The 9,213-nt window shown below is 43.0% G+C and overlaps 1 protein-coding gene across 1 annotated transcript in view; it reads left to right on the forward strand.

Annotated features, from left to right (window-relative positions):
- ATRNL1 (attractin like 1) overlaps positions 1-9,213 on the forward strand; it is a gene marked incomplete at its 5' end in the record, with an annotated part of 851,278 nt that overhangs the window by 331,668 nt on the left and 510,397 nt on the right. The gene's annotated exons all lie outside the window — the stretch shown is intronic.

Raw genomic sequence — 9,213 nt, forward strand, 5'->3', positions numbered from 1 at the left:
GGCTGTAAAGTTTGAGTTTCTACCATGGTTCATGTATTGCTGCTTAGTTTTGCTAAAAGTTTCAGGGAACGTTCTAGCTACCATTGATATGTCTCTGTTTGTGGGCATCTTTCTCCCATTACTCACTTCATGGAGGTTACTGAATGAAAGCCTTCCAGACAGCTTCATTAAAGCACTAATCTTTGCAAAATTAATTGTTAAAATCATAATATGGTTTTGGGCAAGCAATCCGAGTAGGGCCAAACTGCCCTGAAGCTCCATACTATGACAGCTGGAACAGGAACGTAAGTATAGACATCCCACAGGCATTTCAAACTAGAGATATTGGGCTTATCAGGTGTAGCCTCACTGACTGAGAAGTTCCTAATCACCTCAACTGAGCCTTCATTCTAGATGCTGGATTAAAACAATTGTCTTCAAAGCATAAAGGAAAGTGATGCAGAAATATTTAATTTAGCTTGTATATTCTTTCAATTATGGGTTATGCTAAATGTCCCCTAACTGTACGTTAGATATATTGTCTCTAAATTAACCCCTGCTCTTTAAAAGGTGTGTAGCGTTCAATATAGAGCTGTATCCCATAAATTCTTGCTTTGTCATGAGAGATGCTTTCTTTAAAATGTAATCTTTTTTTTTTTTTTTAAGCTTTTTACCCTAGTTGGTTATTTTCTCATCTGCCAGACCCTCAAAGTAGGGATGAGTTTGTTTCAACTGGTACTGGGGACTGGATAATGTCTAACCTGTGCCCTGATGGTTAGAGTAGTGTGCTGTGAAGTTGGAGAGATGTAGGGTCAAACTCCTCCAGGCAAAAGGGCCTAGAATCTGGGTCTCCTACTTGCTGAGCAATTACCTAACTGCTAGTCTATTGGGCTAAAACATGGGAAGGCCCTCTTTTTCCTCCTCGTTCTCTTTCAGTATATAGCAGCTGCTAGTCGTGGGGTTTTGCCAGGCTACAATTTGTAAAATTAACACTCATCCAAGTATGTTCATAGGTAGCAGCTGCATACCTCCCTGGCCAAAGCACATCCTAGCCTGCCTTGCCGGAGCTCACATGTTCAATAGCTATGTGGATATAAAATAGAAGAGAATCACTGCATGTAGAATAGGGCTGTGAACTGAGTATAAGTGCCAAAAATGGCACTAAGGCAGCTGGGTTTGAAAAAGGAAACTAGGATTCTGTCCCAAAAGGGCAGTCTCTTTGGATGATTGCTCAAGCAAGAACACCTAGTTTTGGCAAATAGTTTATTGCACAGTGTCATCATGCACCTGTAGAGTATATACAGGTGACATGGTAAAGTCACAATACTGTATATTGCTTAGTATCATCATACGGTACCTCAAGATACTGTGAACATCAGAGTAACAAAGCCACTTTCTTGCGGGAGAGAAGGTTTCCAGAGGACATTCAGGAGTTTTACACCAAAAGACATACAGGCATTGCTCTGGAGTACTAGAGCTAGAAACAACTTGTTCCACATTCTGAGCTCAGTTAGACAAGAAATAGTTAAGACCAATATATGCTAAATTTTATTGCAGATCTTACTCTTACTGTCTTTAATGTTTCTGAAAAGCTGCAGAAAGAACATGTTGTGCTTTTCACTGTCACTTTAGCTCTTTATGCAAGTCTTTTACCTGGATAAATTTTGACCTCTGATTCATGCTCAGAGCTCCCAGGAAACTCGCCGGTAGTTCCATATGCACTTCGAGGACAGATATAGGCCATAAAAAAAAAAAAAAATTAATGATAGATGTTTCATTATCAGGCAATGCAACTTAATTAAAGAAAAATCTAAGATTGGGAAATGCAAACTGTATTTCATAAGAAGCAAATTAGCTTTGAAACTGCACTAGGCATGCTTCTTTCTTATGCCTTTTACTTGCACTGTTTAATGCTTTATGCCATAAGAGAGTAGTCTAGGTTGTCAGGATCTTCCAGAAATGAAGGTTAGTTGCCTGGAACTATAGTTCTTTGAGAAGGGCTCTGAATATTAACACCTAGTGCAGTGATGCTTAAAAATTCACTCCCTTTTTTATCCCTCACCTCAGTGTTCCCAAATGTTCCAACTATGTCTATAAAAGGGAAGAACATTGCCATCTTCTGCTGCCACCACAAAGTCACATTTTATTATGCCTATGACAAAGAGGGGGAGTGGGAAGGACACGTGACTATTCAGTCCATCATGAAGAACTAGTTTATGGGTAACATTTTTTCTTTTTTGAGTGTCCTCTGCATATGTCCACTGAGGGCATAGGGTACCTTGTTAACAGTAAGTTGGACTCAGTCCGTAATTAAATAAGGATGGAAGCGCTGAATGCATGTCTGCTCTGAATACGAGGGCAAACGTATAATGCTCTGTAGAAGTATGTACCAAAGTTCAAGATGTTTCTAAGATATGCCATTGGTGTAACCCCCCACTCTAGTGGAAAGTGCTGTAATCCATTTAAGGAAAAGATCATTTGCTACAAAAAAAAAGCTCTAAAATACACTGTCTAATGCACCTTGAAGGTGGAACAAAATGAAACGCAGAGGGAAAAATCCCTGAGGGGAGCAGGAAAATCAAGGTGGCATAGAGAGCATCCCCATCTTGTATTCAGCTTTGTGCCCTCCTTGCTACACAAACCTCAGTGAGAATCTGAAGAGAGATCTTCATAAATAGATCAGCTGGGACTTTTCAAACATAGGGATTTCTGCGGGAGGACCTTCATCAATCTGAAGTGCCTCCTCATTGTCTTTCTGATTGCTTAAGGTATTGCTCTGATGTATGCCCTTTCACCTTTCTCCGTGACTTATACAGCCCCAAGGAAATAAAACAGGATGCAGGATGGACCATTATTATGTTTCTGGCATAAATCACAGAGCTGTGATACTTGGACCTTGTGAATCTCCCTGTATGATAACCCATTATCCTATTCATCCGTGTTTCACAGAATAGTCTTAATAATGTAGATCTTATACCTACACCTTGCACCCTGCTACCTGGACACCAACTAGATGACGTCTACAAAGAGATTATTTTGCTGAATGCAAGACGTCTCACTTCGTAGTTGGAAGCCTTTACCCAGACTGACATAGATGAAGAAATGGAAGTGTTTATTTAAGCTGGAAGTGCAGTGTAAACTGTTGTCTGCAGCAGACCCCATTCCAGCTCTACTGATTATTTACTTTCTCTGAAGCAGTTTGGGATTTGCTTCGTGTGATAGAAGTGGTCCTAGCAGTGTTACCTGCAAATCAACCTCCTGTGAAGGATTTACCATTCTCTTGCATGCTGTGATGCAAGTTCCTTACGGGACTCTTGATTCTTAACAGTGTCTGGAGTATGCCTGGGCAATCACTTGACTAGTTAGTTACTCCATAACAGTGGTTCTCAACCTTTTGTGATTCAAGGTACCCCTCAAAAAATGCCAGATCTTAGTTTTCACTATTTTTTTTACTACAGAAAAATAATAGAGAAATTACTTTGTTACAAAGAACTCCAGAAGGCCCACAACAGGTTAGAATGTTTCTAAAGCTATGGGTTTCTATTTGAAATCTCAGGGTTTATCTTGTGTATCATGTTTGCACATCAACCAGTGTTATCATTGAATGGCATGCCATGATACCCTTGACCGGCTCCCAAGATATTCCACAGTCCTGTGGCACCTTGATTGAGAATCGCTGCTCTGTAGTAATTATAGTTCTTTGAGGTGTGTTGTCCTCCATCCCCGATGACTGGAAACCTTACAAGCAGGAGATTTACAAAGGAACTTATTGGTAAAGGAATTCATCCTGGATTGCATGTGCCCTACCATGTATACTCCTGGCTATAGAGAGCGAGGAGACTCCTAGGTTACAAGTAGAGGGTAAGAACCTTGTTGAACTAATTTTAGGTGGCTACTGGAGCTCTTAACCCCTGGATTGTTGACACATTAGCACCTGAAACTAGTTTTAAGCCCACGTCAGGCAGCTTAAAATTATACCACTCCAGGGAAAGTTTATCTCCGATCCATATTACCCAGCTCGTGTTCCATTAATGTGTGGCTACTCCCCATGGATGAGCCACCAAAGTTGCAATTCTCCAGCATCCCAGGATACAATGTCCCCTTCCCCACCCTTCTGTTCTTTGTGGACAAACTTTCCACCCCTTGAGCTCTAGGGCTGTGCGAAGCTTCGGTCCCTGATTCTACTCAGCAGCGATTCGGCCTGATTCGGTGACTGAATCTCTGATTCCGAATTGAATCAGAGGACCCTTTAATCTCTCTGAATCGAATTGGAACCCTCCGAATTGATTCAGAAAGATTTGGAAATTCCGACAGAGAGAGAGCTTTAAATGTTTTTTTCTGCATACCTCTGGGTAGCAGGGGCTCATGAATGCTGCAATGCTAGGGAGCATGGAGTGTCCCACAGAAACACGGGGGGGCTCCCCAGTGCACTTTGCAACAGACCTGGAAGTGGACCAGAAGCACTTCGGCGACTGGCGCCTCCTGGGTCTGGGGGGAGCACCCGGGGTGTCCCCCAGAGTGCTCCACACCAGACCCGGAAGTAGACCGGAATTACTTCTGGGTTCGGTGCCAAGCATGTGGAGGGCCCCCCTGCACTCCTGCGGGACACTCCATGCACCCCAGCATTTCAGCATTCACAAGCCATGCTGGTACCTCAAGTTATGTAGAAAAAACTTTTAAAGCTGTCTCTATGTCCGAATCACTGATTCTCCGAATTGGCACTGAATCTTCAGATTTGGACTTGGCCAAATCGAATCAGGGACAGTGATCTGAATCAATAAATCGAATCACTGTCCCTGATTCGAGCCAAATCTGAATCAAATAGGACCTGTTTCGCACACCCCTTATAATCAGGACATAGATAGTCACACTTATTTAACACTTAGCTAGGCACCACCTAAGTAACATGGCACTCCCCAGTTGCATCCTAATTTGTTAATATGGTCTCCAGTGAGTAGCAGTCATTACCATCCACAATTAAGCTCTACTGCCTAGGGTTCAGTTCTGACAACAAGCCAATTCCCCATCGTGGCCCTGGGGATCTATCCTGTTCAAACAGCCTGCAGAGCACAGGCCAGCAAGCCAGGTTGCAGGGTATGGATGAGTCCAGGAACAGAGTCTAGGGAGGTAGACTGGGGCTTCCTTCCCAGGGCAGGAGCAGTAGCTCTCGCAACAGTGGCTTTTCTTACTGCTCTCACCTCCCAGCCACCTGGGAAGCACAACCAGCATCCTCCACACCCCAATGACCAAATCCCACTTTATTAAAACATGAGACCTTCTTTATTTTACTTCCTTTTTCTTTTTAATTTTTTTTTTTTACTTCTTTTTATTTTATCCTTCAGTGGCTGACTTCTTTCATTCTGCCACCCTTCCCCCACCCCCATTTCCTTACCACTTCCTATTTCATTACCCACCTGTATCCCATTAACTTTCTGCCTCCCAGCTTCATGTTCCCACCCTCCTTCCCTGACCAACCCGTGTTTCACACACGCACACACTTTGGGCTGGTGAGCTTGTCCTGGTTCACCAGCCCTGTAGTGGCAACTCATAGCTGTAGCTCCTGGTCAGGCCCCTGCTCGCCAGCCCTCTAGGGGCAAGTCACAACTGTGCAGGTGGGGGACAGTCAAAGAAGGTTTTTAGCTTTGAGGTGTGACTGCTCCAAACTGAAGCTAGCACTAACTATGATCAACATTTGAGGAGCTCAAAGTACAGTGTGTAACAAGGCCCTAATGGATGTTGCTACTGCACAGAACTTGACCTCACACCCTTGGATTTGAGATGCACCAAGAGTGAAGTCTGTGCGCACTGCACATGGCAAAGGACTACAGGTATTAGAAGTTGAGTTTCTGCTTTGCTTTTTTTTCCCTAAGCATCTTAAGCACCATACTTTTTTCTTAAGCAACAGACTTGTTAAAGCAACTGTGGACGATGTGGAAAGAAAACATAGTTCACCAATACTGGGATTCAAAGTCATCAATATTTATTGAAAGGCTGTAGTGCCAGCTTCAGTGCTAAATGGAAGCTAGTGGTCCCTTTGGCACTAAATAATCATAGAGCCTGGGATATGGGTCCTAGTATAATAATCTATTTCCCAATCTATGTGTGAGTTATGAGAAAGGAAGCTATGGCAACCAAACTCGATTGTCCCAACACAGGAGTCATAAACAGAATTCTGGATTATTTACCACTGAACTCTGAAAAGTTACAAATATGCATCTTATCCAGAAAAAATACTTAAGCAGAAGTCCATTTTTCCATTAAGGGTTCTCTCTCAGCAGCTTGTCCTTAGGGACAAGCAGCAAATGCACCAGCTTTTAATTAGCTACATTTTGCAACCTACTTGTTGTCCCCCAGAATTATTTGTACTTCTCTGTAGCCATTGCGGTAGTGAATTAGGCCAGTCAACAGATCTTCAGTCAGCAGTCAGAGTTCCATCCAAAACGGATCCTGCACAAGTGTCAGAATTGTGATGGCAACCCCAAGTCTTAAGCAGTACGTGCGGCCATGCTTAGCACAATGCCAACGTGAGACAAGTTGCACAGTCTCGTCGTGTGACCTCATACCAAATGACGAGGATTTGAAAATAAGCACATTGTTAATGCTTTAGAAATTGTATTGCTCAGTGATTAGCCTAAAAGCGTCAGGTGAGTCTAGGTGCAGTCTGTTCAAATGCCAATTCTCGGGAAGAAAACAAAGTAAATGCTTTAGCAAACAGCAGATCTTCCCACCAGCTATTGCAAACAATTGTGGAAATAAATAAAGGGGTCCCAAAGGTTTGGATTGTGATTGGCTGGGACATACTTCCTCAGCTGGCTAAGTACTTACACTTAAAATGTAAGATCTGATCTGCTGTTATTGTTAGATACCTTTTCTCTGTGTGCAAATCTGTCTGAAAGGAACTGTCTGTGTAATCTTGAAAAAGTTCTCAGTTATTCATTCTTTTTGCAGAAAAACAGCCTTCTCATCCATTATGTGTTTCCACAACAGTATTTCATAGAGCAATTACTCTTGCGGTGAAGTTAGACAGGCTGTTAAAATGAAGTCAGAAGGCCCCAATGTATTGTAAAGAATTATTCTGATCATTCAGAGGAAAGTTGCTGAAAGTTTTACTTGTATAGTATTAGTTTCCCTTTTTTGTATTATTGCATATGAGGCAATCCTATGTTCAGAGACAACAGAAAAGAATGAGTCATGCAAATTTGTTTTGTATTTTATTTGTATGCAATAAGAGAATCAGGTATGTTGTACAGTCTTAAGTGCACCACTTCATATCACAAATTTCTATGGTGTTATGTTTAAAAGGAGAAATCTCTTGACTATACTGGTTCCTGTTTCAGAGCTCTGGAGATTTTATTTCCCATTTTTAATAGACTGAACCTTGCAACTGTAGAAGCAGCTTAATAAAAGTCAAGAAGCACATCTGTCCTCACAATAAAATTTACTCAGTGTAGCATATTTAATTATTTCAACATTCTTTGTTTTGGAGTTCGTTTTGAATATTTAACATTCCTGGCTGACACATACTGATGTACAAGCTCTGAGTAGAACTTATTGGTAACTGCCAGGGGGAGTTACAGCAATCTTTTGTTAATGAGGTAACACAAATTCGGTTACAGGAAAACATCAGCCTTTTTGTACTATAAGCCTTCACAGAATTTTGCAAAAGTCAATGGATGATTTTTCACTTGGAAAATGTACGTAGAGCTAAATATCCCTGCGACTGCTTAGAATCTCCTCTCACCAATTGGTGCCTATTTCGATTTAGTAATTGATTTATAGCTAGAGGTTCAATTTCTAAGCACCTTAATGGTTTTCAGAGACGATGTTTAGTAACTATGTGTGAAGACACTATAAATCTTGAAATACCAATTGGGTATTGATCATGTAGTTGTAGGGCACATTAGCTTCCTACAATTACGATGAGACTTCCTTGCAGTACATATAAAAATCTATCTTCAAATTAGGTTAGAACTGGAATGAAAACAAACAAAATCTTGGAAATTCAGGAATCAAGCTCACATTTAGGTTCAGTGCTGCAAGGAGCTGAACAGCTCTTTTGAGTTGGAAGATGCACTCCAATCCCACTGTAGCCACTGGTGGTTGAGGTGACCAGCAATTAGCAGAGGCTAGACCTTCACTGGGATAAATCTGTTGTAAAAAGGGGACTGGATGACATGGAATAAGGAATCGTTTCCAGCCCTTAAATGTAGCTTTCAGTATTGAGGAGAAACTACTGTATGAAGGCACAGTTTGAAAGCCACTTAAATGGTGGCATAATTTTTATTATTTGTTTCACAGGTACAATGTCCAGGAGTGTCTTAGACATTCCAAAAATGTATATATAAATTATGGTCCATGTCAGGGGGAACTACACTATATATTTAGATGCATTATGAATGAGAATAAAACCGCAATGAAGTTTTGAGAAATGGAGTTAAAGAAATAACAGGGCTTACAATTATAGACCCCACACTGTTACATACAAATACAGGCCCCACGGCATACAAGAATCCTGATAACTGCACACAAGTGGTTTGGTGAACTCCTTGTTGGGGGGTTGATATACCAGGATAATTTAGTTTGTGTTTTGTGTAAAACAATGCAGAAATCCAGATTATGTATGTTTTAAAGAACTGTTCATGTTATATATGATACAAAGCTTTATGGAAATACTAGCCAATTGCTTGTTAGGAATGACCGGGGTGGGGAGTGTGCAGGGATGGAGTCCCATGCCCCCCCTTCCAGGCCCATTCCCCCTTTACCTTCTGCTGCTTGGGGTCTAGGCCCGCTCCCCCCCCGCTGCGGCGACAGTGGGAGGGGACGAGTGGGCCCAGGCCTGATGCAGGGGAGGACTGGTGCTGAGGGTGGGGAGAAGCTGGGCCGCTGTGGCAGGGGGAGCAGCGGGCCCAGGCTGACCTGGCAGCAGTCGGGGAATGGGAGTAGCGGGTTCAGAACTGACATGCGGGAGGGTGGTATGGGGAAGGAGGCATGCTCCTCCCGTCCCCCCACCACTGCTGCATCAGGCCTCACTGGTCGGACCCACTGCTACCCCCCCTGATGCGATGGGCTGGCTTCTCCCTGGTTCACATTGGGCCCAGGCCCGCTCCTCCCCTCCCTCCATTGCTGCCACTGCTGCCGCAGTGCGCCCACTATTCCCCCCCAACCCGCATTAGGCCTGCTCCTCTCCCCACCACTGCTGCCTCAGCCCTGCAGGCGGGGGGGGGGGGGGGGGGG

This window comes from Alligator sinensis, unplaced genomic scaffold (genome assembly GCF_000455745.1).
Source record: "Alligator sinensis unplaced genomic scaffold, ASM45574v1 scaffold1073_1, whole genome shotgun sequence".
NCBI classification, from domain to species: Eukaryota; Metazoa; Chordata; order Crocodylia; family Alligatoridae; genus Alligator; species Alligator sinensis.